Source organism: Ambystoma mexicanum, chromosome 10 (genome assembly GCF_040938575.1).
Source record: "Ambystoma mexicanum isolate Mex_15411 chromosome 10, UKY_AmexF1_1, whole genome shotgun sequence".
Taxonomy (NCBI): Eukaryota; Metazoa; Chordata; class Amphibia; order Caudata; family Ambystomatidae; genus Ambystoma; species Ambystoma mexicanum.
Genome location: NC_090932.1, coordinates 491,765,342 through 491,792,161, shown reverse-complemented (window position 1 = coordinate 491,792,161; position 26,820 = coordinate 491,765,342).

The following is a 26,820-nucleotide window of genomic DNA, read 5'->3' as shown; positions in this document are numbered from 1 at the left end:
GACCCGATTTTTAGCTACCGATGTTCACGGTCGGGAAAAATCATGGTAGTTTGATCTAAACCACTGCCACCAGCCATTTAAAGTAGGAAATGGTAACATTTGACTGTTACATGAGGGTTCTGAGTCAGGGGAAGCCAGACAACCCCTCCAGCACTCTATAGGAAGACAGTGGGGGTCATTCCGAGGTTGGATGTAAGTACCGGGCTTTACCGGCATGGAGCAAACAACGTGTCCGATCTGGTAACAGACCGCTAATTGCGGCCTATTACGACTTCGCGGGCACAAGCTTTGCGCCATGCCGGTAAAGTACCTAGCGCCATGCCGCAAAAGGGCCCGAAAAGCCCTTACCGGCATGAAGCGCCCCGTACTTAACACTACCGCCATAGAATAAAGTGGAAACAGCGATGCCTGTAAATAATGTTGCCCGTAAATAACGGTGGCTGTAAATTACACCCACCGCTAAATAACGGAACCGGAAATACCGTCATCGCACAGGAACGGGAAGGAGCGTGGCGGCCAATTTAAAAACACAATCCATTGCCATCCTCACCAGGCAGGACCCCTGGGACCATTTTGAACCTTGGGAAAGGCCATCAGAAGCAACAGAAATTCTCAACCGAACACAACATCTCGTGTGGAGTTCCTCAGGGAGCTAGCCTGTCACTACTGCTCTTTAATATCTACATACACCTCCTGTGTGAATTACTAGAACAACTCCAAATGTTTTTCACTCACTACGCTGACGACACCCAGCTAGTCATGGAATTGAGGGGTGATTACGTTAAGGACAGTATTACACTGAACACCCTCTACAAGAATATTGAAGAGTGTATGAACAACAATTGGATGTGCCTTAACAGCAACAAGACCGAGTTAATGGTATTTGGATCGACCCAGGCACATGCCAAATTGACATCCAACTACAAGGCTTTTCAAATCAAGGAATCTTGCATTGAAGTAGTTGGTAAGGTTAAAACACTCGGCATGACTCTGGAAGCTTCACTCAAAGCAGATGCTCAAGCTATCTATGTCAGCAAAAACTGCAACTACTACATTAGACTCCTCAAAGCAATTAGACCCTTTCTCAATGAAACAAATTGTGCCACTATTGCCAGAGCCACCATTTTATCGCGTTTGGACTATGGCAACACACTCCTTGCTGGTGCCAGCAAGCAAAGCCTACACAAGTACCAACTGATTCAAAATCACGCGATAAGAGTTGTCAAACAAAAATCAAGGAGAGATCATATTAGCGAGGCCAGACGCGACCTACATTGGTTGAAAATGGAAGACTGCGTACAGGTCAAGCCCTTGTGTCTAACCCATAAATGCCTTTATGGAAAAGCACCTGCCTACCTTAAGACCAAAATCACACCCTACAACCCAACCAGAACATTAAGATCTGAAGGCAAGGGCCTGATAACAACTTTCAAATTTAAAAAAAGAACTAGGTCTAGGAAGAGCCTTCCCCACCTGTGCGGCAGCCTTCTGGAACAAACTACCGACATGTTGCAGACTGGAAACAAATCTCTACTCTTTCTGCAAAAACCTTAAAACCATGCTCTTTAAATAATCCCAGATAAGATTCTTTGTTTACTGCTGGCTTAATCTCTCTATGTGCTGACTTGTCCTGTCTACTGTCTTGTCTTTCATGGTTTGTCCTTGTCTTCACGTATGCGTCCCGATGCTTGCGAGCAGTCGGCGCAATACAAATAAACAAACAAACAAATAAATAAATAAATAAAGAAGACAGCAGACCGGCTCTGCAAGCAGCGAATTCAGCCCGGACGAATTGCAGATCATGGTGGACATCCTTGAGGAGCATGCCGACATCGTCTTCAGCGGAGACATGCAGAGAGAGCCGGTGCTCAGGAAGAAAAACATCTGGGTACTAGTGGCCCAGAGGGTGAGAGCAGTCGGCAGCACCCCCCGCACCCTCAAGGACTGCCACAAGCAGTGGGATGACCTGCGGCTGGGGGTGCGGAGCATCCTCTCTGCCAACCGCAGCCAGGCAAAGGAGACTGGAGGGGGCCCACGTTTCCCCATGAAACTGATGCCATGGGAGGAGACGTGTGCCGGCTTGATCGGACAGGAATCAATAGAAGGCGTCGGCAACATGGAGTGTGGGGCACCGTCGTCCGCTGATGGAGGTGAGTGTCCAAAGTCAACACTGACAATGCCAATTCCATGATCTACACTTTCAAGGCCCCGCCAAGGAATCACGGCATGGTGCCCCCCCCATTAAAATCATGCCAAACCAACTGCGACCCAAGCAAGTTCCAAGTGCAGGGGCATAACGCACATCACACATACTGCACGAATTGGCACATCCCGTGATGCACACTGTGCAGCTGGTGTGGTCAGTGTGCTAGTCAGACATCACAGTACCCGGCCAGGATGAGTGACACCGACACCTGCATGCATATCCCACCCATAAATTGAATGTAGTGCTGTTGCATACCCAAATGCCCATAAACCCCAAATGACTGAATATGTGAATGTAGCCATGAATGAAAGTTGCATCTCAAATCATCACTCATGGCGTCCCTCTCTTCTACAGCCACAGGCAGTTTGCATGACAGCAAGGACCACGAGACCAGCTGTCCCACCACCTCCATGGGCCAAGACAGGGTCCGCCGCATCCCAGCCAGGAAGGGCACACTTATACCGGCTCCTCCTTTGGCCCATGGAGGGTGCACCACCCCCACCCCTCCCTGCATTGGCGCCAGGAACATTGTCAACCCCAAGGTCCAAGGAGTCCAGCGTCACTGGGGAGGTGGCAGCCACGGCCCCCCTGGAATCCGTAGACAGCCCCTTTTCCACCTGTGGAGCGGCAGAGGAGGACACATATTCAGTCGTCCACACCCCAGAGGCCAGCACCCACCCACAGATCTCATGCAGCGACTCAGGGGAGCCATACACACCTGGCCGATGTGCCCGTGGAGCAGCACAGGAACAAGTCAATACTGTGCCCAGTCCCCCAGGCGGAGCCATGCCAGGGTATGGCAGTGCAATCCCCTGCAAGGATGACACACCATCAGCTGACTTGCAGCGTGCAGCGCAGCTCACCGCCCTCATCACCGAGCTGATGCAAGACAATCGCCAGGGCAGGGAGGAGTGGCGGGAGGAATTAAGGGCAATGTGGCAGTTGGCACGGACAGCACGAACCATCTATGTGATGTCCTCGGATGCATTGATGATGCCCTTGAGGCTGCACGTCCTTCTCAGCAACCTGAGCATGAGGATACCCCGTCGACCAGTCACTCAACCCGGACAAGCCCACTGTGTCGTTCACTCTGTTCCCAGCACCGCAGGGACATGGCTGCCCCAGGCCCCGGGAGCGTGGAGTAACTTGCCTACCTGCCACATGTGGCCTACATGGACACCATGGGACCAGTGTTGGGGAGTTGGGGGGGAGGGGAGGGGGAGGGGGATGAGGGTGTGTTCGGGAGTTAGGGTGAGCGAGAGGGGGGTGAGGGTGTGTTGGGGAGTTGGGGGGTGGTGGAGGGGGAGTTGGGGAGAGAGGGGGGTGAGGGTGGTGGAGGGTTTGTTATACACTTATGCTCGTACAATTTCAATACACCGTTTGTTTTGCAAAGGTAAACCAGTGTGGACATTCATCATTGCGCATGTGTCTTCTGATATCTGACAGTGCATGGTGTACATGTATCTCCACACCCAGTGCCCTATGTCCTCATGTCATGACACCCTCTGCTGACTTGTGTTACAGTTTCATTGTCCAATCAATGCCTGCCACACAGCATGTCCCTCCTGTGCATCGGCACCATGATGCTGTCCTGCCCCTTCTCCCTCCTCCCACCCTTCATCATCATCTGGTGGTAGCAGTCCCATGTCAGGGGACATGGGCACGTTCCAAGGGATGCACATATTGTGCAGCATTACACATGCCATGGGGGTCTTGGACACCTTCTCATGGCTGTAGATGGGTGCCCCACCCGACCGGCTGAGGCAACAAATTTGTGCCTTGAACAGGTCAAGTGCCTGCTTAATCACCACACGTGCACGGGTATGGGCACGATTGTAGGCCTCCTTGAGCCTGTTCTGTGGGTTTCTGACAGGGGTCCTGAGCCACGGCGTGAAGGGACAGCCACCATCACCTGCATGGGAAGGGAATGAAGGTAAGTGTTTGTACTTTCATGGTGGACAGCTGAACTAGTCTTACACGGCAGCAGGTGCCCATACGCACATGTCCATGGATTCATTGACCCCATTCCTGGCCCAGCTATGTGTCCTGTGCAATGGAATGATGGTGGAGGTAGCATCTTCGAGATGGTCTATGGACTATGGCACGCACATCTTGTAGAACATGCATCGTTTATGCATGCAGCAGTCTTGGGGTAAGATCCTTGAAGTGCTGTGTTCTGTGAGATTCGGCAGTAGGGAGTATTGGCTGTAGTCAGTAGCATATTGATCATACTGCACTGATCCGTACTATGGTGACTTCCAGCACTCCTATGGGTGTGCAGAGCCAGTGAGGCGGTGTGGTATCCCTGCTGGCCTCAGTTCAGTCCACTCCTAGGGATGACTCTCCAGTGTGGTGATATGCTGGAGGCAGCCACATAGTGCATATGCAGTGCATATTGCTAGATGCCCTTAGTGTGTGTGAGGGCCGCCGATGAGTGGTGCATGTGTTGTGGTATGTGGCTTGGTCACCTGTTGGTTATGTGGTGTTAGGTGTGGGCCTTACTTCATCAATGTGGGCTTCGGTAGTCGTGCCGTTTCACTGGCTCAGTTGCACAGTGTTTGGTGGGGTGCACATCGTTTGTTTGTTTGTTTATTTGATATATCGCAAAAACCAAACCCGCAGGTAGCCAGGCGCAAGCATTACAAGACAGAATAGGAGGTGGGACAGTTCAGCAGCATTACGGCATGAATATGCTATACAATTAATGCCAGGTGTCAGGAGCATAAAGTGCTAAGTAACAATTAATGTCAGGTGTCAGGAGCATGAAGTGCTAAGTAACAATCAGCCAAAGTATTGTAGTTCCAGAGGATCCAGTGAGATTCCTAGATACTAGCAGTAGTAGACGTAAGTCCCTATAGGTGGTCATGTTTAACAAAGGGCATAGACGGGGGTGACACTCAGTACGAGTGGTTCTGGTGAGAGAGGGCGTTTACGTTAGATGTCATTGGATCGTATCCATGAAAGGATCTTGCGCCTGAAACTTGGAAAAGGTTGGTCCTTTCTAAGTTCTAAGGGGAATTTGTTCCATGTTTGGGCTGCTAGGACTGGAAAGCTAGCGCCACCAGCTGTGCTCTTTTTGTATCTAAGCACCATCATTATATAAGCATTAGTCATTCTTGTGGGGCGGTTTGAGATTCTTTTGTTAATTCTATTTGCTAGGTAGGGAGGAGCTATATTGTTAAGGCCTTTGGACGTGAGTGAGAGAATTTTGAGGGTAATTCTGTCTTTAATTTTTAGCCAGTGGATGTTCCTTCTGGAAGTAGAGACATGGGCTCTGTTAGTAATGTTTAAGGCTACTCTAAGAGCATTATTTTGGAGTATTTGGAGTTTGTTAAGGATATCCTTGTTAGGTCCCGCATATAGTGCATTGCAGTATATCCAATCTGGATATGATAAGTGCATTAGCTAAGGTAATACAGCTAGACTCTGTTAGGAATGGTCTACATGCTCGGATTAGTTTACAAGTATAGGCTGTGGAGAGGAAGCTAGGGAATTGATTTGTTTCTTAAGAGTGAGTGCTGAGTCCAAATAAACCCCCAAGGTTTTGACTGCAGGCAACACTTTGATGATATTATTGTCAATGTTAAACGAAACATAATTCGGGTCATGTTTTTTAATCGCTGTCTCTGTGCCGAGGATCAGAATCTCCGTTTTGTCATCATTCAGGCAGAGGCCATGGGATGCCATCCATGCCTGAATGAGGAGATATATCTTGTTTACCAAAGCTGAGTCTTCCAGGAAGTTACCCGAAAGGGGGATAAGGATCTGAGTTTCATCTGCATAGTTCGTGTAGATGACGCCCAGTCTGTCCAGCTTGTCAAACAAAGGTTTGGTAAAGATATTGTACATAGTAGGAGACACACATGATCCATGGGGGACGCCGCAGGAGACTTGTATGGGATCAGCAGCTGCTAGGGGGGAGAAGACTCTCATTGTCCGGTTAGCAAGGAAGGATTGTACCCAGGTTATGGCATCACTTGAAAAGTGGGCAGCAGAGCCAAGGTGCTTGCATAATACTGCACGATCTACTAGGTCAAAGGCTGCCGAGAGGTCAAGGAGGAGTAGCATAGCTGATTTTCCATTATCCTTCAACTCGTCAATTTGAGTCTTAAGGTCAATCAGGGCTGTTTCAGTGCCGTGAAGGGGGCGGAAGCCTGATTGTCGTGAGCCTAGAAGGTTGTTGGTTTCAAGGTAGTCCTGAATTTGCAAGTAGGCTACCCTGTCGATGATTTTAAATAAGAATGGTACAGTAGTGATGGGTCTGTAATTAGTCAGGATGGAAGGGTAAGGTTTTTTTTTTTTTTAGCAAGGGTAGGACCCAAGACTGTTTAAGGTTGTTGGGCACTAGGTTAGTCTTAAAGGAGGCGTTAATCAGTTTGGAGATGAAGGGAGCTAGGTCTCTCGCAGCATCTTTTATGATTTGGGCGGGGCAGTTATCTCCTTTACAATTAGAAGGCTTTAGAGAGAGTATATTTTTTCTGTCTCTAGTATAGATATTTGTTTGAAGCTAAAAGGGTGAGGAGTGTTATTAGTCTTGTTTAGGGAAGGCTGTACCATAGGAGTAGGCTCCGCTGGCAATAGCAATGCAGCTTTTTTGGTTGCAATTTTAGTTTGAAAAGAGCTAATTTTTCCTGCAAGGGCATTTTGAATATTAGTGCAGCAGATCTTATTTTTGGGAGTATTATCCGTTTGCGGAATGGGTGATTCCATTTCCCGAAGGATGGAGAATAATTCCTTAGTGTCAGATTTAGCTTTGGCTATACTGTCATTGTAAGTATTCTTTTTAGTGTTAATAATTTCCTTTTTGTACTGTTTGGCGTGGATAGCTAACATAATTTTGTTCTCCTCAGTAGGCGAGTGTCACCAGATTGATTGCAATTTTCTTTTTTGAATTCTGAGGTCTTTCAATTCAGATGTGAACCAGTTATTCAAGTGTGAAAGTTGTTTTCCTTTATGGATTTTGGTGGGGGCAATCAGATCTAGTGTCTTGGTCATATGGCTATTATATGTATCCACAAGTAAGGCCGGGTCTGTGATATTGTCTAAATTGTTAAGGGTGGGGAGGAGGTGTGGAAGGAGTTGTTCTACTGTAATGTCTTTTTTACTTCTAGTGGGGAGAGGTGGGGCCATAATTATGAGTTTAGAGTGGGTAAGGTCAAGCGAGGCAGAGAATGAGATTAAATGGTGGTCTGTCCATATTTGAGGAGTTATGCTGGTGGTACTGATGTTACAGTTCAAGTCAGCGACCCAATCTAGGGTCCTGCCTTTAGAGTGTGTAGGGCTAGTGACGTTTTGCGTTAATCCATAATCATGCAGTAGTGTGGCGATAGTTGTAGCATGTTTGTCATTACAGTTATTAAAGCCCAGGTTGAGGCTTCCTAATAGTAGGATTTGCGTGTGATCTTTTTTATTGTTAGTCAGGATACTAGTTAGGTCATCCTTGAAAGTTCCTAGTGGTCCAGGTGGTTTGCAGATCACATAGATAGTGAGAGTGTAGTTACATGAGGGTTGGAGTTTGGCAGTGAGAAGTTCACAGGACTGAAATGGCGTAGTAGTCACTAGTCTGATAGGTAGGTTGGCTTTGTGGATAATAGCTAGGCCACCTCCTTTGGTATTAGGTCTGTCAACTCTTAGCAGTTGGTAGCCGTCTGGTATTGCTAGTATAATAGCAGGGCCAGCAGCTTCATGGAGCGAAGTTTCAGTTATGAACAGCAGGTCTAGATTCTCATTGGTTAGGGTATCTGAGATCTCAGTGGCATGGGCTACCATAGATCTAGCATTGATGAGGGATCCGGTTAGCAAAAGGGAGCTAGTTGGTGTGGTAATGGGTGGTTGCATCTTTTTAGTTGAAGTAGCTAATTGAGATATTAGCCGCTTAGTGGGTGAGGCGCCTAGGGGTGGAGGAGTGGGCTTGGGGTGTTGTGAGCATTTGTTCATTGGGTTGGTTAGGTTGGTTTAGCCCCTAAATGTGCGGTAGGATGATGGTTCATGTAGATATGACAGTCTAGCCCTTAGTCTCATGATTCTATCTTTAGGTGGGCAAGAGGCAGTGGATGCAAGTGCCATGATGGTGAGGAGGCTAAATGCAAAGTGTACTGTATATTTTTGGGAGGTTTTCATTATAGTAGTGGGCAATGAGTAACTAAATATTTTAGTACGAGTTAGTCTAGGATCTGGCCTTACATGGACATGTGTAGTTTAGATAGTGTACTGGGAGTTAGGTGGACTGGGCACGTACGATTGTACTGTAAACTACAATGGCTTAGACATATGCAGATTGGGCATGGTACTGGACATGGGCTAACTAGACAGGTGCAGATATGCTATGAGCTGCAAAGGCAGGGTCAGGTGCAATCGCAGATTAGGCTAAAAACAATTGTACAATTGAGCAGGTAAATACTAGTATGGCCACAGGGTCTGCCTAAGTTTAACAATCATAGAATAGGCAGAAAACACTTTTCCGTGCACTGGCGTCAACATTTCCACCCGGGTTGAGAATGCAGGCACCCACCTCATAACACCGATGCATTGCCATGTCACAGTCAGGCACTCACCAAGCAGCCAGGCACGTCGTCCAGCATATCACTCCATATAGCGTGGTAGCATGGAGTTCCGCAGGACCATTGAGTCATGAGTTGATCCTGGATGTCGGCCCCACCCATGTGTGATGATCTTACTTGCGTTGCATACCATCTGTACGTTGATGGAGTGGTATTGCTTGCGGTTGCAATACGCCACCTCCATGCCATGCGGGACCGCCAACTCCATGTGGGTGCAGTCAAGGGCACCTATACAATTTGGCATGCCTGCCAGTGCATGGAAGGCAACTTTTATATTGTATATCTCCTGGGTAGTCCATGGTAGGGATATGTAGTCCCTTGTGTGCTAGAGGAGGTCATCCAGCACTTGGTTCAGTGTCCGTGAAATGAACGGTTGTGATATGCCATGCATGTGCCCCACTGTGTGCTGGTAGGTGCCTGTGGCATGGAAGTGGAGCACAGACACCACCTTCAGTTGAGGGGGGATGGTGGTGCGTATTTCTATGAGGCTCACTATGTCGTCATGTATCAGGTCGACTATGGTGGTGATGGTGTCTACAGCGCTCTCCACTGGCCCGCTATTCGTGATTCATGCACAAAGGTTTCCGCGCGAGGACCGCATATTTAAAATCAGAGTCCATCCCACTCCAAGATCCTCACAAGTGAGGATTACACTAAGATCCTTCCCACGCCTGGCGTAATACTAGAAATTCGTGCCAATGGAAATAATTATCCACAGCACCTATTCCACCACGTGCAGCACTTCGTCCTGATGAAGGCCGTACATATGCTGGGACATAATTGGTCCACCTAAACGGCCGAAACACTTTGGTGTAGACGCACCCCGAACAACAGTGCATTGTCACTGTCCACTACCAATTGTCAATTCACGAACCCCTTTTTTTTCTGTTGTTGCTTACTTTGTCTAATTGTGTTGTTTTATACTGAAGTATATGAATCACCATAACAAACTATGTATTTTGATTGAGTTTGCGTTACCTACACGACTGTTGTGTCAAACTATGTGACCCCATGTGTTTGTAAATATATCCTATAAGCCTGTACGGTTGGTTTCATTAAACCGTGTGATGTTATGCTGTTTGGAGAACTGTTCACTCTATGTTGATTTTTTCAACTGCATAGATAAACAAACTATTATTTTCTCCAAACAACAAAGAAAGTGAGTTTCTTTCTTTTTCTCCTTTAATGCAGAGGGTAATAAGGGGTGAAACAGTGTGTTTTCATTAGAGCACTCTTCTTTGTACCTATTCAATTGTAATTTTTGTCTTAAAGTAACCCTCCTGGGTAGAATAGGTCCATAACCAGGAGCCCATTTTTTGGAACAGTCAAGCCGGTACAGGGTGTGGATCTGCTCAGGGGTTAGGTTGAAGGACTGGACCTGATGCGAGGGATTGGGTGCTGCCGGCGTGGTAACGGTGGCTGCACTGGTGGTGCATGCTGGGCCTGACTCACCCTCCTTCTCCTCCTGTGTCTCCTCTGTGGTGGGACCTGTTGTTGTTGGTGTTGTTGTTGTTGTGGTTGAGGCCTTGCAGGCAGGGCCTCTTGCTCCAGTAATGCCACCACTATTGGTTTCATCTTGGTGTGGGAGGGGGTGTGGTGTGTGGGTGTGCTCCTTTTCTGCTGTGGCAGACTCCATTGCCTATACTTGTGCTGATTGTCTGCACCTGTGGCTCTTGGAACCACTGCTCAGGTTTCTTAACACCTTCTCTGAGATGCCTGTATGTACTCCATGCCGGTAAGGTACTTTACGGGCTTAGGGAGGCCGTTATTTGCATGTGCGCATTACTTGTGATCAGCTCCGATTTACGCCATGCCGCTAATATCGGCATGGCGTGTCGCGCACGCGACCCTAGACTGCTATTTACAGCATCATACTTTACAGTACCCTAAAGAGCGGTCTGGTTGGTTAGATTAGCCCGTAGTGGTAATCCTTTACCGGCATTGTTTTTCCCTTACCTCCAACCTCGGAATGACCCCCAGTGGGTGCTGCGTCTGTACATTTAAAGAGACTAGTAAAGTCAATTTAACTCTACATGCTCTGGGAGACAGTAGTCAGTCCCAGATCAGGTATATAAACCTTGGGAAGTCTGAAAACATTGATGCCTATGGAGTTGTTTTAAAACTCGATAAACAAAGAAAACAAAAGTAAAACACACATCAAAATACATGGAAGAGTGGGAAAAAAAAGGCTCACACTCTTCCCAGGTAAAAAAACAAATCCTAGAAATCCAGCAAAGTTGCTAGGGGTCTCAAATGGTAAGGGAAATTAGCACATTTTTAGAATCCTCCCTAACAGCCTTGAAGCATATATGCATTGATTTCTCTTTGAACATGGCTCAATATGTCTTTCTCTGTACATGTGCATGTGACAATGCACCAGATTCAGAGGAGGAGGAAGAGTTACTGGTACATCAGACCACATTGGGGGATGTGGTGTTGTAGGCTGTGAAAACCCACCGGTGCTCCACATCATCCTCAGTCGTGCTACAGCTTCTTCAGACCCGTCAGACTCTGCTGGCTTTGATGCTGAACCTGATGTGAATACCTCAAAGAGGGGGAAGGGGAGTGCCCCAATGGGTGGATCAGATGGGGCCTGTGAGTCTACGGCAGGGCAGCTTGCTTCACATGGCCAGTCATTGGTTGTCCACCTGTCTGCGGTGGTTATGGCTGCAAGGCCACCCTCCCATGATTTGGCTTCAGGACCTGGGGTTGATGTCCAAGGGAGGGTTGCAGACCTGCAGCCAATAAGAGGGGCAACAAAGCAACAGGCAAGGTCTTTTGCATCAGGCCGCCATGGGCCCCGCACATGTGAGGGACGTGTGCAGGCTGGTGAGACAGAGTGGGAGCAGCAGATGTTTTGTGCAGCCTTCAGACATGGTAATGTGTTGGACAAAATATCTGAGGGGATGGATAAGATGGCCAGTCCATGACCCCACCAGCGGCCGGGGTAGAGCAACAGCTGCAGGTCATGTGGTCCTCATGCCGCTCCCACGGACTGCGCATGTAGGCCAACATCAAAGACTGACGGGCTGATCTTCAGGCACACAAGGAAGCCCTGAGGCGTGAGATGTTTGCCATGAGGACCACTATCCATGAAGAAATAACTCTCAGCCACTAGGACACTGATCCCTGATGAGATGGATGCCTTCAGGCAGACACTGTCAGAGCAACTCAATGCATCACATGTGAGGGCACATTCAGACTCTGAGGCCATCTGTGAGGAAACGCATGGAGACCTCAACAACCTCACTTTGCTGGTGCATTTGACCGTGTCACGGCTGGACATGGCCAGTATAGACCATGTCTTGGCACTGCATGGTGAGGCTCCAACACCACGTCCACCTGCAGATCAACCGCAGGATGGGAGTCCCAGCACATACAAGCCTCCTGGTCCACCGTTGCTGTGAGGTCCATGAGCCCGTGAAGGGGTTTATTTGTTTGTCTAATTTAGGTCCACTTATGTGACAATGACATGCACCCTATCCTTACCTATCCTTACCCCCTCCAGGGTGGACTCCCCCACCCCAAGTCCACGACAGATATTTTTGATTTATTTGTTGTCCATGGCCAGATTCTTTTCTAGTTTTGGCCCCTTCATGCTGCATGGACACTTTTTTGTTATTTTTTGATTCTCATGGGCCGGATGTTGGCATGTGCTTTTGTTTTGCTCTTTCCAAGGTGGATTTCGTTTGTGTTTCTTTATCCCTTGAGATGTGCAGTTGGCCTCTCAAAGTCATGATGAATGCAGTTGTGGACAAGCAACCATGCACAGTGAGTTCAACTGGCATGACTGCCTCGTGGTCACCAGGATGGCATGTGCAGGTAACATTGGGTGACGGATATATTGATGCATGTATGCTGTATGCATGATTGTGAACAATAGCTGTTGTAATGCATTGCCCCATGTTGTTGTAGTGCTACAGATTCATGTGGTGACAGTACTCCATGGGAGGTCCGACATACACTCTTTCACACTCGTAGTCCACATGCTCTCTGCCAGGCACTGGCCCTTCTCTCACGTATTTGGAGAAACAGTTCCTGGTGGAGGTGATGAGGGAATCACATCATGCCAGCTCAGTCAACAGGTAAGCATGTGCACTGTGTGAGAAACCACAGGGTGTCTCACCCGCTAATGCCCAGAGATCTCTCTCTCATGTGGCAGGGGCAAAGCCATCGCCTTTGGATCCAGACCCTGGGGATGGACCAGTGCAGGAGAATTACCTGGGTGAGGAGTCTTGGGGTGTGAGGCTGGGGCAGCCAATGTTGAGACGTGGTATTCCCCCTTTTTTGTTTATCTATCCCATTCTATTTTTCAGGATTCTCAGAGGTCCCAACTCCCCCCACCTTTTACACAAACACTAGGCTGAGAAAGAGGGTGACTTAGTGAAACCAGACTAACTCTCATACATCGTACTGAACATGTCCCATTAATCGGGTCCAGAAAGTCAGGCACTTGAATTTAAGAGCATATACCTGATACCAATTAGCTCTCCTCACATGAATTAAAGGCAGAACCTAGTGACACACTCTGAGCAAGGCAGAACACGAGTACGAGAAGCACCTCCAAATAGAAGGCAAATCCACTGGAGCAGAGAGACAGACTAATGGATGTTGTTGCCTCTAACAGGCCACAAAAAACATGTGGAGAAGGCTAGATCCCACATAAAAAGGCTACATTATGTCTCAAGGACACCAGCAACCCTCTCGGGTGAATGGCAGAGTTGGAGAGCCAAGGCCAAGCCTGTGGTACTAACCTTGACTTGTGAATTGGAAATCGTAAAACCAAGAAAGAAACGCACACAGCCGGTGAGTTGGCAAGCAACCTGAGAGACCAGTGTGTGTTAAAGGAAAGATTGAAGTGGCAACATTATACCACAAGTGAAGGCTGCATGAATGTGGATGAGCCGCAAAGAAAGACAGACCTATGAATGAACTTTGAAGTAACGACAGCTGCAAAGTCAGCGAAACTGAGTAGCAGAGTGGGCCCGGGAAAGGAAGTAGCCCACTCAAAAGTCTCTGTGAAAGGTGCATTGTTTGCAACGATAAAGCAAGTGAATTGAAAAAATGAAATGAGCTAAATTAACTCCTAGAGAAGGAGAGAGTGAAAGTTGAACTTTGAACTTTTAGTCAAAGTGGTCCTGCCGAGGTCTGTAAAGAAAGCTGCAGACATTTGAAAGTCTTTGACATCCGAAAGCAGTCTGAGCCCGACAGAGGGAGACACAAAGTATAATAATCATGGGGAAGTGAGCCCCTTTCAAATCTAGTGGTACTTTATTTTGAGAGGTCTGAATCCGACAGAGTGGGAGCAACATGAACTGTGTTTTAAGAGGTCTGAGCTCGACCAAGGGGGGCCCACGTGAACTGTGTTGTGAAGAGGTCTGAGACCGACAGAGGGGGACCCACGTGAACAATTTGTTGAAACATTCGTTGAAAGAGAGACTTTAACATGGAAGGGCAGGCAGGCCTCAATCCACGTTTTTTAACTGTTTTTTTTGTGTTGAAATCCCGAGCCAGAGTGTGTCATCCTGCCTACAGAGACCACCTTACTCTGTGTGGTCTAACGTGGGAAGGTGAGCTGATTCAGCCACATTTATTCTTTTGAACACTGTTTTTTCTTTTACGTACATTTCTCCTTTCTACACTTTTTGCACAGTGATAGGGCAGGTATTAGGTTTTGTTAGCATAGGGCATTTTGATTTGACAGACTCCACTAGGACAGTTTTGTTTATCGTTTGATGGTTGAGACTACTCCCATCTTGATTATAGGGCAAAGTAGGAGTTTTTCCAACCCCAGAAACTTCAATAAAGGTTTTATAAATTGTACCTATTGTGTCAGTCTCATACTTGTGATACTATGCCTCCCCTACAACTGTCTTGATTGTTGTGGCAGTGTTGTTGGACACCTTGATATTTGCTTCCAGTACACATCTTGATCCACTGGGGGGGTTAACCTCGTGTCACGGTGAATGTCTGTGCAGATGTGTGTCTGTACACATGCATGTGTGTGTATATGCAGTTACACTTCTATGCATGTTCATTGTTTTGGTGATGTCCTTAGGTATCTGACCCCATAATTGGAAGGGATTGTGCAGCACTATTCACACTTTACACATTGACAGTGCTTCATTAATTCTGAATCTACATACTGATTGATAGCATGCATTCACTGTGAACCTGCACTCTCTGTATTTTTGTTCTATAACACTTGCCTGAATGACCGTGATGATGTCTCCTTACTGCAACCCTTCCACTCCCCCTGTCCACATGTTTCCTACTGTTCCGTACAGGTGTACTCCCTGTGCACACTACTCTTTGACCTGTGCCACTTCCCAATCCACTCCCTTCCCCACTTACCTGACCTGCCCAGCCATGACACTGTTCAACATATACCACCCAGGTTCATTGACATATATCCTTATCCTCTGCTGCAGCGCTTCATGACGTAGCTGGTGGTGACTCAATTCTGCCATATTGAGTGCATTGACTACACAGGACATGTTTGTCACACTCAATGCATGTCTGGTTGGACAGATATGTGCACATGTTCCCATGATTTACTGCTTCTGTATTACCCAATGAGGTAACCTTGTGTACAGTGTTTGATTCTGTTGTTTATCTGCCCAAGGGTGGCTTCCATGTTTTTTTTGGTTTTGGTGCCTTCTTAATGTCATCTGCCACTGTCAGTGAGTGTACATTGCGTGCCCACATTGTGGTCCCATGGATGTGTGACATTGTCCACTCCCCATAGCTTGCCTTCATCTGTTCTCCCTGTGTGAGTTGCAGGTGCACCCTGGAATCCATGCACACTTCCTGGTACAGTATCAATTAGGGTGTGTGGTGTGTTTGTTGGGGGTAAGGGAACAGGTGCATGTTGTCCTGAGGTCCATTTGCAATGTTGTACTACAGGGGTGTATGTTGCTTAGTGTAGGGTCTGGGTATATGGTTGGAGTGCCTTCTCTGCAGGGATGTAGTGTACATGGTTCTTTTTGGGATGTGCGTGCTGTGGTGGGTGTTGCTGGGGATTTTTCAAATGTAGAGCTGATGGATGACATTTCACATGTGCTCATTCTTTGCCAGTCTGCCCTTCCCTGTCACACACTTGTGTCCTTCATGGACCACTACATGTGGATCTTGTCTATCTCTGTTCATTCCGTGCTCTCCAAACAGGATACTGCTTCAAGAGGTTTTCATGTCTCAATCTTCCTCACTAGGGCGGATTGTTTATGCCCTCACTCACTGTGATGTCAGACATGTCCGTCCTCATCTACGCTCAAAACGGACTCCTACTTGCAATGCTTTTTCATGTCCCTCTATTTCTCTCTCCCACTCCACTCCACTGCTTGTCAACTGTCACCCTGTGTCATGTCGCCCTCTTGCACTCTGCGATCCTTGTACCCTGGGTGGTGCATGCTGTAGGGATATATCTGTGCATGATATATTTGTGCAAATAACAGCACATGTGTACAGATTCCAAGGGAAGCAAAATGGGTGTTCATTTGCAATGTTTAAAAGCAGCCATTTCGAAATGGGTGCAAGGGGCAGCTTTTCTCAGCAACAAGCCAGTAAAATGAGTGTTGTTTTAAAAACATTCAAGTCAGCAAAGGGATGATTATTTCAAAAATACCCAGCAGAATGTGCAGTCATTTTAAAATGCAGAAACATGCATATTTACAAATTGAATGTTTTTCTATCTGTGTGGAACTGCATGGGAAATATACAACCATCTAACCTTACTAATAAAAGGACAGTAACCAACTAACTGTACCAATTAACTTTATAATGCAGTTCGGTAGGCACAGTTTGAAATTATTTCATTTTGTGTCTTTCCATGGGGAGATGCACAGTAAAAAAACAGAAGGGCTGTTTGTGCAGGCTGAAAACTTCAATTGTCCTTGCAGGAAATAACTTGTTATATGTATGCCCGTGTAAGGTGATTGGCTAATGTGGTCGGCAGTTCTGGAGGTGTCAGAACCATGTCAGGGGAGGCTGGTCTAATATTGATGGACAGCTTGAGGAGATTTAAGTAGCTGAGAGAGGGGTGTAGTCAGAGCTTCCTGAGGTTTGAATGTGATTGGTGCCTCCCGGGGATGTGAGCTCTGTGGCTACAGTCTTAAAGACAGGGCAGAAGGGGTGGCGCCTGGATTTGAAGCATTCCCGAGGCCGTGTAAGGATGGGGATTCCCGCGCAGATAGTGACTACAGCAAGAGATAAACCAGGCAAAATACAGGAGCCTCGCATATTTTTTATAAGTGCTGTTTCCAAGTAAGGAGTGTGTGGGATGATTGACATGGTATCAGTCAGCATAGAGTTATAGGTTTGAAACCAAAGTGTCTTATTTTAGTCTCTTTCTTTCTGTACTTGTTTAAGAAAAAGAATAGTATAGCACGTTTGTTATCTCTCCCATGTTGCCATGTGTTTTTTTTCTTTTAATCTCTCAGAGAGTCAAAGATGGGCTTGCTGTTGGTAAGAATATGTAACTGTGATATCATGTAATGTATTGTTTTTATTTTTCTGTTAGTGCAAAATAGTAGTGGTAATCAAACAGTAACAGAATAGAAAAATAAAACAAAACAAGGCTATTGCTTGGTTTTTGTGTTTTATTTTCTGCCTCTGATGATCACTGTGACAATGCGAAAGTCAGGGGGTGAGTCTAGTGTTATACCACTGTGGTAAAAATGTGTTATCTCATTTACCACATGGGACAATATTAGGAAAAAGAGTAAATATATGCAGATGAGCCAGGTAGAGTATATGTGTGTGGATGGGCTTCACTCTTCATGCTTGAGAGGAAACAGTGTCTTCTAAGGCACGTAGGTTACTGAATGTAAATAAGTCAGTAACATGAGCTACATGCAATAAATGACATTCTATGTCATTGTACAGGGTTCCCTAAAATGTGCTAAATCCAGGGTTTGTTTATCGTCAGCCCAAGGTCTATCATAATTATAAAGAGGAAAAGTGTGTAGTACTATGGGGCGGTATTAGAAATAACATGCTCACCACTATACCACAAAAATAAAATACCTCTAAAATACCACCAAGATAAGCTAAAACTAAATTACCACCAAAATAAGATAGTGCTAGACTATTACCAAAATAGGGTAATACTGAACTACCAATAACAGTAAGGCTAATGTATCACCAAAAACACTGACAAAATACCACAGCGCTGAATTACCACCAGATCTGAAATTTGCTCCAAAGATAAAATATCCTACAATGCCTATTTTCTTGTTCCCTACATGAGTTGTCATGGATGGCAAGTACCTTTAAGTTGTTGCAATGCATGTCTTTGTGATTTTAAAATACATTTACAAGTGGAATGTAGTGGATGCTGGGCAGGTGGGTACCATGTGCAGGTAAGTGAATGGTACTCCGGGTGTGACTTGTGTTGAGATTTGTGGCAGGGAGTCTGACACTGTGTGTGGTCACTTTTCTTTTACTTATTTTGGTGCATACAGGTCAAGCTTCATGGGTGCATGTGACCCATGGTGTTGTTAGGCTGCTGTGTCTATGCATGCTGTTTTCTCTAGATAATCAGTGTGGCTGTGGTTGTGGGATCCTAGTTGGTGGAGGCATTCACTTTAGGCCCTTAGTTGTTGAATTGTCATGAGGGTGTCTGGGTTGGCTGTTTGTGTGCTATGTGAAAAATCAGAGGGTTTTTATAACCTAGTCACCGGGGTCCCGTACCCAGGTGTCCAGGGGATGACCATCCTATTGGGTTCCCACCCTGGTGGTGGACAAGGGAGGATCACCTGGGTAGGGGTGTACGGGGAGTGGGGGAGAAACACCTGATTGTGAAACATGGTACCCCTCTTTATCCACAACCCTTCTAACCCCTATCCCGGCTTATTTTGTGGGAAACTACAACTCCCATAATTCCTCCCCACTTTGCATTGACAACACTACAGAGCCGAGAAAGATGAGGAATGAGGCCAAACAGATTACCTCTACTGACTTGCAATGGTTCTCTCCCTGTAATGAGGCCAGGCTGAATCAGGCACATAATCCTAACTATACACATATGTCAGTTTTTAACACTCCCTGTCAAGATAAAATGTGGCAAACACAGGCACATTCTGAGCAAGGCTGAGTACTAACAGCTCTTTCAGGGCTGATGCAAACCAAGCTAGGAAAGTTGGAAGGCCAAGGGGCTGATCTGCAGTTGCGAAGAACGAGAGAGAGCCAGGAGAAAATTCCACACTTTCGGAAAGCCGTAAGCGTTCCAACACTGAAACGGAGTGAGTGGAAGAGAGAAACCTTCAAGGTGCTTGGAAGCGGCATGTGACCCTCCCGGCTGATCGCCAGAGTTGTGGAGGAGAAGAGGAGGTGTTGGTAATGGCCTTGACAGTTGCATGAAGAGCATTGATGAAAGAAGACCAATTAAATTACCAGTGAGTTATCAAAGGCAACAAAAACCTAGTTTGTCTTAAAAGCAAAAGTAACTGTAACCCAAAAGTTGAAGGTTGTGCATGTGCCGATAGAATGTGTAATGGAAAAGACAATTGCAGAATTGTAAAAGGAAGGCATACAAAGTAACAGAGTGGTCCTGCAAAGCTAAATCACACATTCTATATGAACTTTCAAAGAGGTCAAGAGGGCAAAGTATATAAACTTAGACAGATGCCAAGAAGGCAAACTAATAAGAAACAACCAGTACCAAGAGGCATTGGTGTTGCAAGATGAGGAAGATTGTGGATTGTAGAATTGTGTAAAGAGAGGTCGAAGTGGTCATGCAGAGGTATATGTAAAACCTTACAGTTTCGAAAGTCTTCGACAGTGAAAAGACACCCAAGACAAAACATGGTGAAGGGAAACCCTACAAAGAGAAAGACAGGCTCGAGCCCAGCAGATGGAAGCATCTGCAGAACTCAGTGATAAAGTAAAAAGATGAATAGACAGGCTCCAGCCTGGCAGAGGGAAGCATGTGCAGAACTGTGATAAAGTGGTAAAGTGAATGTGAAAAGAGAGGCAGGCTCGAGCCCGGTCGAGGGAAGCCTGTGTTGAACTGTGGGAAATCAAAGGTCAAAAGCAGAACTGTGTATTTATGACAAGGCAGACAAAGCCTAAGGAAGTGAATGAACTACCAGAAGCTTGAAGCCCAAGCCTGAAGTGTTAAATGTACCAGTAAGCCAAAGAGAGCAAGACTAATAGAACTGTGCCATCCACCTATCTGGTTTTAATAAACTCTCTAGACCCTGTGGTACTGAACGTGGGGAAGGGAGTTGTTACTTAAGCCATTCTGACATTTCTTTTGAGACACTATTTTCCATTTGTATTCCCTTAACACATTTGTCAGAGCAAGGTTAGTTTATTGTAGTATATGCCTTATTTATTATGACTAGACTGACTTGTACTTGTTTGCTATTTGTTTAATGGTCAAGGCTACTTCCATTCTAGAGTTAGGGCCAGTTAGGAATTCTACCAACCCAACCAAAATGCCTAATAAAGGTTTTTTAAACTTGTACCTATTGTGTCTGTGTCTACTACTTGATACCATGCATTCCTTACAGCTGTGACACTAGTTTCAGGTGGTGGGGGTGAGTGTTTCCTCGAACATTTCACATGTGTCTTGGCTGCCATATGGCAGCCCATATTTGGATTTTTGAATAGTAATTCCTACACACACAGGCAGTCCAATCTTGGTATTTCTTCCCCTTCTGCGGGTGCGGTCCCATGACAAGTCTACACACATGACAGCATTGTTGATCATTGGTGGGATGCAATGTACTCCACAGACACCAGATACACATGATTGTCCATTCTTTCTCAGTTGCTCTAGTGACCATGTACCATGCCCAGGGCACCGTCACTTATTATGAGGCCTGTTGACAGCTGCTGCATGCATCTTAATGCTCATTTCAGTTCAAAGCACATTTGACCAAATTCAATACATTCCCAGTAAAATCTGTCGGTCTGACAGCTGCCTCTGTGAAGTTCTACCTTCTACCAGGTCTTGTCTGTGCAATTGGTGAGATTTTTCGTTCCCATCTTCTTGGGCTTAGCATCATCAGCTCCCCTGCGAGGGTTTACTGCATTGTGCCACTGCCAGATTGATGAGGGGATGGCATATCATGCCACTGAAAACACTACAACAGAGCTTCTTGGTTTCCATCCTCGCAGTGTTCTCTTTCTAGGGCTACTCTCAATGTCATGCTTACTGTGGCCAGATGCATTTGTTGGGAAGGTACTATCAGCATGATGATGGCAAGTGCAACATGGTCATTCACTGCATGGCACATGGGGAGGTGGGTAATGTAGGGGTTCTGGGTGGGTAAGGTGTCACTGTGTGGGTTATTCATGTTGCATTGGCATGAGGTGGGCGGATGTGGCAGCATTTGTGCCAGGACACATGGTGATGGGTGGCTGGTGAGTTATTGTAAGCATTTCTTGCATGTCACTTAGGGGGCACATGTTGCTGTATGTTTGGGTGCATGGATGTGTTGCCGTCTCTCACATTGATTTGTATTTCTCTACAGAAAAATTTGGCATAAAATGATGGATGCAGGAATTTTGGAGAAAGTAGCAGCTCTATGCATGCACAGTAAAAACCTTGAGTGTTTGATGGTTTCCAGGCCTACAGAAGACGAGTTTGGTGAACTGCATGGTCCAGATGATGCAAACTCACAAGGGGTGAGGTTAGAGGTGCATTTCTCTTACAGTGCACTATTTTATTTAAGTTTCAACATGGCTGCTTTCATGCGACTGTATATTGTGAGCATAGTGGCTGTCAGGGAATGCTTTGGCCACTGAACCTGTTAATTGTTGTGTAACATGAACTGTGGGTCCAGGACTGACCTTGCTTCAGTTTGTTAGCATCAATGTTGTAGTATGCCTTCCTACTTGTGGTCTGATGTGTGTGGTTTGGTGTCTACATGCATTCCAGTTGTTGTTGGCCATGTAACAGTGGTCTACAACTTTGTTGCTTGTGCTGTGTGCTTTTGGGTGTACAACATGGACACTCTTGGGTACAGTTGCTATGCCTGTGTGGTTCATTTGTGCACTGCCATGCAGATGATGGGCATGAGTCACAGGCTGTTTTCATGTGTGATGGCACCATTATTTGACTCTCCTGTGAATGTGGTTCTTGGTGTTTGTCAGGCACTTTTGCTCACTTACAAATTGGCTCATATTCAGTCTTTTTTTGATATGGGGTGAAATGTATCCCAATTCACAGTATGTATGTCACATGTGGAATCTTGCACCCCTGCTTTCACACTCACAGCAACATGGATATGTTTGTGCCTGTAGTGCACATGGTCCCACAGGTCTTGAATCCTATGTTGGTTTGCTTATGGAATTGGTTGAATTGTTGATTTTGGTTTCCAGGAATGGCTAAGCGCCAAGATTTGATTGTTGCCGAGTTACTGCATTTTTCTGACGCAACATGTTCTTAATAGTTCATATATGTTTGCCATTTATACAGTTGTTGAGCCTCGAGAATGATTTAACTACATATTTTGCAAAATGGTAGTGGTACAATCCCACTTGCAAGTCTTTTCTGGTGCCTCTGCTTGTGCATGTTGTTTTATGTCTAATGGACGCACACAGTTTTACCCTTCCAGTGGCACATTCTCAGGGTGTTGTTGTGGGCATGGAGGATAGGCCATGATTTATCATTGCATGGCACCTGGGAGGTGGCTTCACTGTGTACTCCACGGGGGCTGATATTTATGTGAAGTATGATTGCACCAGCTGTGTGCATGCAGCCTCTCCACATGCCCTTTAGCCAGGCAAGGGTGGTACCTGTGGGTGCGGCCAGTGTCCCACCTGCATGTCCCCTGGTATACAGTGCAATGTGGCAACATTGTGCGGGACACATATAGCCACAATGATTCTACAGACTACTTGTGGTGCATATAGCAATGCCCCACTAAAGTGGTCAAGGGAGTGGAACCATGAGTTTAGCACTCTGAATGTATGCCTCACTATGCCCAGAGTGGCTACATGTGCAGTATTGTTCCTCACCTCAGCTGGTGTTGTGGGGTTCCTGATGGGTGTCATCATGAAGGTAGTCAGTGAGTAGGCACTGTCCCCTGTAAATGTGTACATGGATGTCATTGTAATTTTTGACACGGTGTATTGTTCAGTGTGTGACGTGCATGCATGTGCATGAGCTTCATACTCAGCAATGAGCCATGCGTTGCCATGTTTTCCAGAACCAGGGCCTGGTGCAGTGGTCGCATGCAGAAGATTTAGCTGTCATGTGTGCTGCCCGGGAAATTAGCATAGACATTGATGATGATTCCCTTGGCATCAGACACTACTTGTATATAAACGGAGTGCCAGTGCTTTCTGCTCTGGTTTATGTGCTCTGTCAATCGGGGAGGCCGTTGCGCAACATGTGTGCTGTCTATTGCACCTAGTATACAGGGAAAGCATGCCACTTCATATACATCCTGCCTGACTGTCTGCCTTTCCACTGGTGCTCGGGGCATATATATGTGCCGGCGGGCACATGCCCATGCTGTTATGCAGGAGAGCATCTGGTGTAGACAGCGTGATTTGATGACCTGCGATATCCCACCAACTACTGGATTGGCTTGCTTGAAGGACCCAGTTGCAATGAAATGGAGTGCAGTCTGCACTTATTCGAGAGGGGTAAGGGCCTGGGAGCAGATGGTGGGTGATGTTAGGCCATCTTCCCACTCCCTGACAAGGTCTAGGATTACATGGGGGGTGCAAGGGTGGGACCTGTGCCTGCCATACACCCGATCATCCGGCATCCCAAAAAGCATAGGGCAAGTTGTGAAGATCCAGGTCCTGGGCATCCTCCTCCTCCACGGTGTCCATGCATGATAGCTCCGACTACTGCTGGATTCATTGTGCCTGTAGACATTCATTTGATGTGTATTGCATGTTTTATAGGCATTTGTTCCTAAGCGCATTGACATTCATGCCTGCTATCATGTGGCGTATGGGTTCTGAGCATTCTGATTTAAAATCCATGAACACGGTTATATTTGCGCAGCTATGGGCTTGTGATTGCTTGGCCATGTACTGTCCCTCAACACGCCTTCATGTTTGCCTGTTCTTCCTCATTCTGCATGTTCCGCCCCATATTTTGGTCGGTGTGTAGGCCCGGCCCACACTCTGCGTTGAGTCTCATACAAGGCCAGGCCTGCGCAAACTCCACACTAGTCCCAGGAAAGTCCTGCGCAGTCAGTTCCATGTATTGACAAACAGGGATTTGTGCACCGATTGCTATGCAAATCACTCAATTACCACACAAATATTTCCATGAAACGGGCCCTATAACTCTTGCACCATTGTAATTATGGCACAAGTAGGTAGTAGAGCTGCTATGATTGCACATGAGTTTGTGTGTGCGAAAATGTACAGTAATGCTGATTGATTCTTCATTATTCAATTACTGCTCCTGTTAAAGACCAGATATGGGAGTTAAGTAGGAAAGTTTCGGTCTGATCTACCCAACTTTGAGTTACACTGATCAGGAGCAGCGGGTGTTCTGTAGGCGGCTTCTTGTTGCTTTCTCTGCAATATTTGAGACCACCTGCATAATGCAAAGTGACTCAACACTAGTAATTAACATTATGGTGCGAATCTCTTTCAAGCTCTCAACAATAAAAACATATTCTTTACATTTGTAAGATTTCTTATCAAATACAAAGACGGTGGTCCCTACAAACTTGAAGAGTGTTGTGTATTGGACAGGCTTGGGAACCTTCAGCCTCCCAGGCCCCAACACTTGAATAGAAGTCTGCAGGGTACTAGTGAGTCCTGGAAGCAATGATGCATGTCAGAGACTACAAAGTGTTCAATGGGCTTTAGAAAATATTGAAGGATTACAAAATATATAAATGACTCTTCAACTTTCTTCTTAATAACTGACTGTTGACCCAGAGTGCAACCTGATTTGGGAGCACAGAAGAGAGAGAGGATGGAAGGGAGGTTCCTGACCATGACCCACGCCTAGGTGTCTCACCTACCTGTCACTGGGTTAGACCACGCTATGGGGAACGAGAGGAGAAGGACACCATCACAAGAGCAACCAGTGACAAAGTAAGTGTTAAAAAACGATATGTGTATGTATGTGTGTTTGTGTGTGTGTGTGTGTATGTGGTTGGATGACGGTATGTGGGCGCTTTTGTAAATGAATGCAGTGTGCATGAGCAGGGCCGGTTTTAGCAGGCAGCTAGGATCGTCGGCGGCCCCCTCCCCCAAAAATGACAATAACATAAATTGTATGTTACAAATGTTGTAAATAGGACACTCGATAAATAACTAAGTGGAAATGCAATAGAAAATGCATACTTTAGATACTATGTGACAGTCTTAGAATGTTACCTCGCTTAAGGGCCTCATCACAAGTTGGGCGGTATTCCAGTGGTAAATCCTACCGGAATACTGCCCAATGGAATTACTGTTACCGTCACTTGGTCTCGCGAAATTACAGCCGAATTACAAGTGGCAGTGGGAGAGTAATCCCCATTTCTTAGAATCCTTTGGACTCTATGGGGCATTTTTGGTGGAATTACCACTGGTGGAATTACCACTGCGGTAATGCCAATGATTTTCCTGCGTTTCTGCAAAAAGTGGGAGGATTTACATCCGGCATGATGTGGGAAGTATATCCCCCCACTCCAGGGCCATACTCATAGTATGGCGTTGTAGGAAAAGTGGTGGTAATTCCATTACCGCCCACTTTTTACCAGTTCGCCTTACTTGTAATGAGCCCTATGTGTTTAAAATGTTACTTTTCTTGACTTTGCCCTTTGCCGCCAGGGAGCCTAAACACAAAATGCCCACTGAAGAGCTCTAAATACTTTGTCAACAAGTGGCTAATGTGGAGGAACCAATGTTAGAAGGCAATGAGGTGATAAAGCACACATTTTAAGCCCTAGAATAAAAATAAAGAAATACATAGATTGCCATGTTACAAGACTGGTGACTGGAGATATGGGAGGCAGTTGCTAGGGGACACTCTGAGGGTTGAGGCCCCTTTCATTTGAAAAAGTTTAAAGGCTCTGATGCTGTCCCTGCTTAAGGTCTGGTGATTGTGCCAGACATACAATGGCATTATGGGAACATGTGGAAAAGCATTTGGCATGTGATAGAAAAACCACACTGGCTTTGCCAATGCTGGTTTACATTGTGATACGAGATTTCACTGAGGCCATGAAGATAACTGGAAGGCAATGTTTTAGGTACCATGGTGCTGCTGACAGAATTTCCCAACTGGTTTAAAACACATAAAAGACAACTTGTTTCTTCTATGAACTAAACATCAAATGCATGGTGAACGCGACATGCATCCTACCTGTTTTGCAAGCTCCTGGGCTGTAGCTTCACTGCACAGGCTGCAGCTGCAACTGCCAGCTCTGACAGGCACGTGAGGTCCTCTAGCTTCAGTGAAACAGTTCCTCTTTCCGTGCCACAGCATTCAGTTTGTTTACAAAGAAACCCCCTGCAAACACATCCCCAGGCCCAGCATTCAAGGTTTATTTAGACTCCATTCAGAAGTTCTAAGCGCGTAGATGGCCTTGATAATTCCGTGAAGTGATCAAGACTTATCAAACACATTGCCTTTATTAGGCACTGATTAGACAAAGTAATTGCAAAGGCGGGTCGCCCATTCAATCTAGGCCACACCAGCCCAGAGGCGTTGCTAAGGGGGCGCTGATGGGGCTATAGCCCTGTGTCTTTGGTTGTAACCGTAGATAGAAGCTCATGGGTTACAACCAAAAAGGCTAGCTAGCTCCCAGTTACAACAGACCCAAAATTAGCTTAGCCCCAGATCTTTTCCAGACCTAGCAACACCCCTGCACCAGCCTGAGAAAACAAACTGTGAATCAATTAGCACATAGGTGTCATGAATTTTATACCGCCCATGGTTAAACATGAAGTGTTTACGGTGGTCATAGCAGTGTCCTCGCGGTTGCAGACAAGATGACCGCATCAACTTGTGGTTTGTGATGTTTGCCAAGACCTTTTATTGGCACAGGTTCTTTTCTCATTAGTATTGCTTTGCTTGTCATGGCCGACTCGAGCACTCATCTGCTTGGAGTCGCTATGCTGGGTGTGTTGTCACAG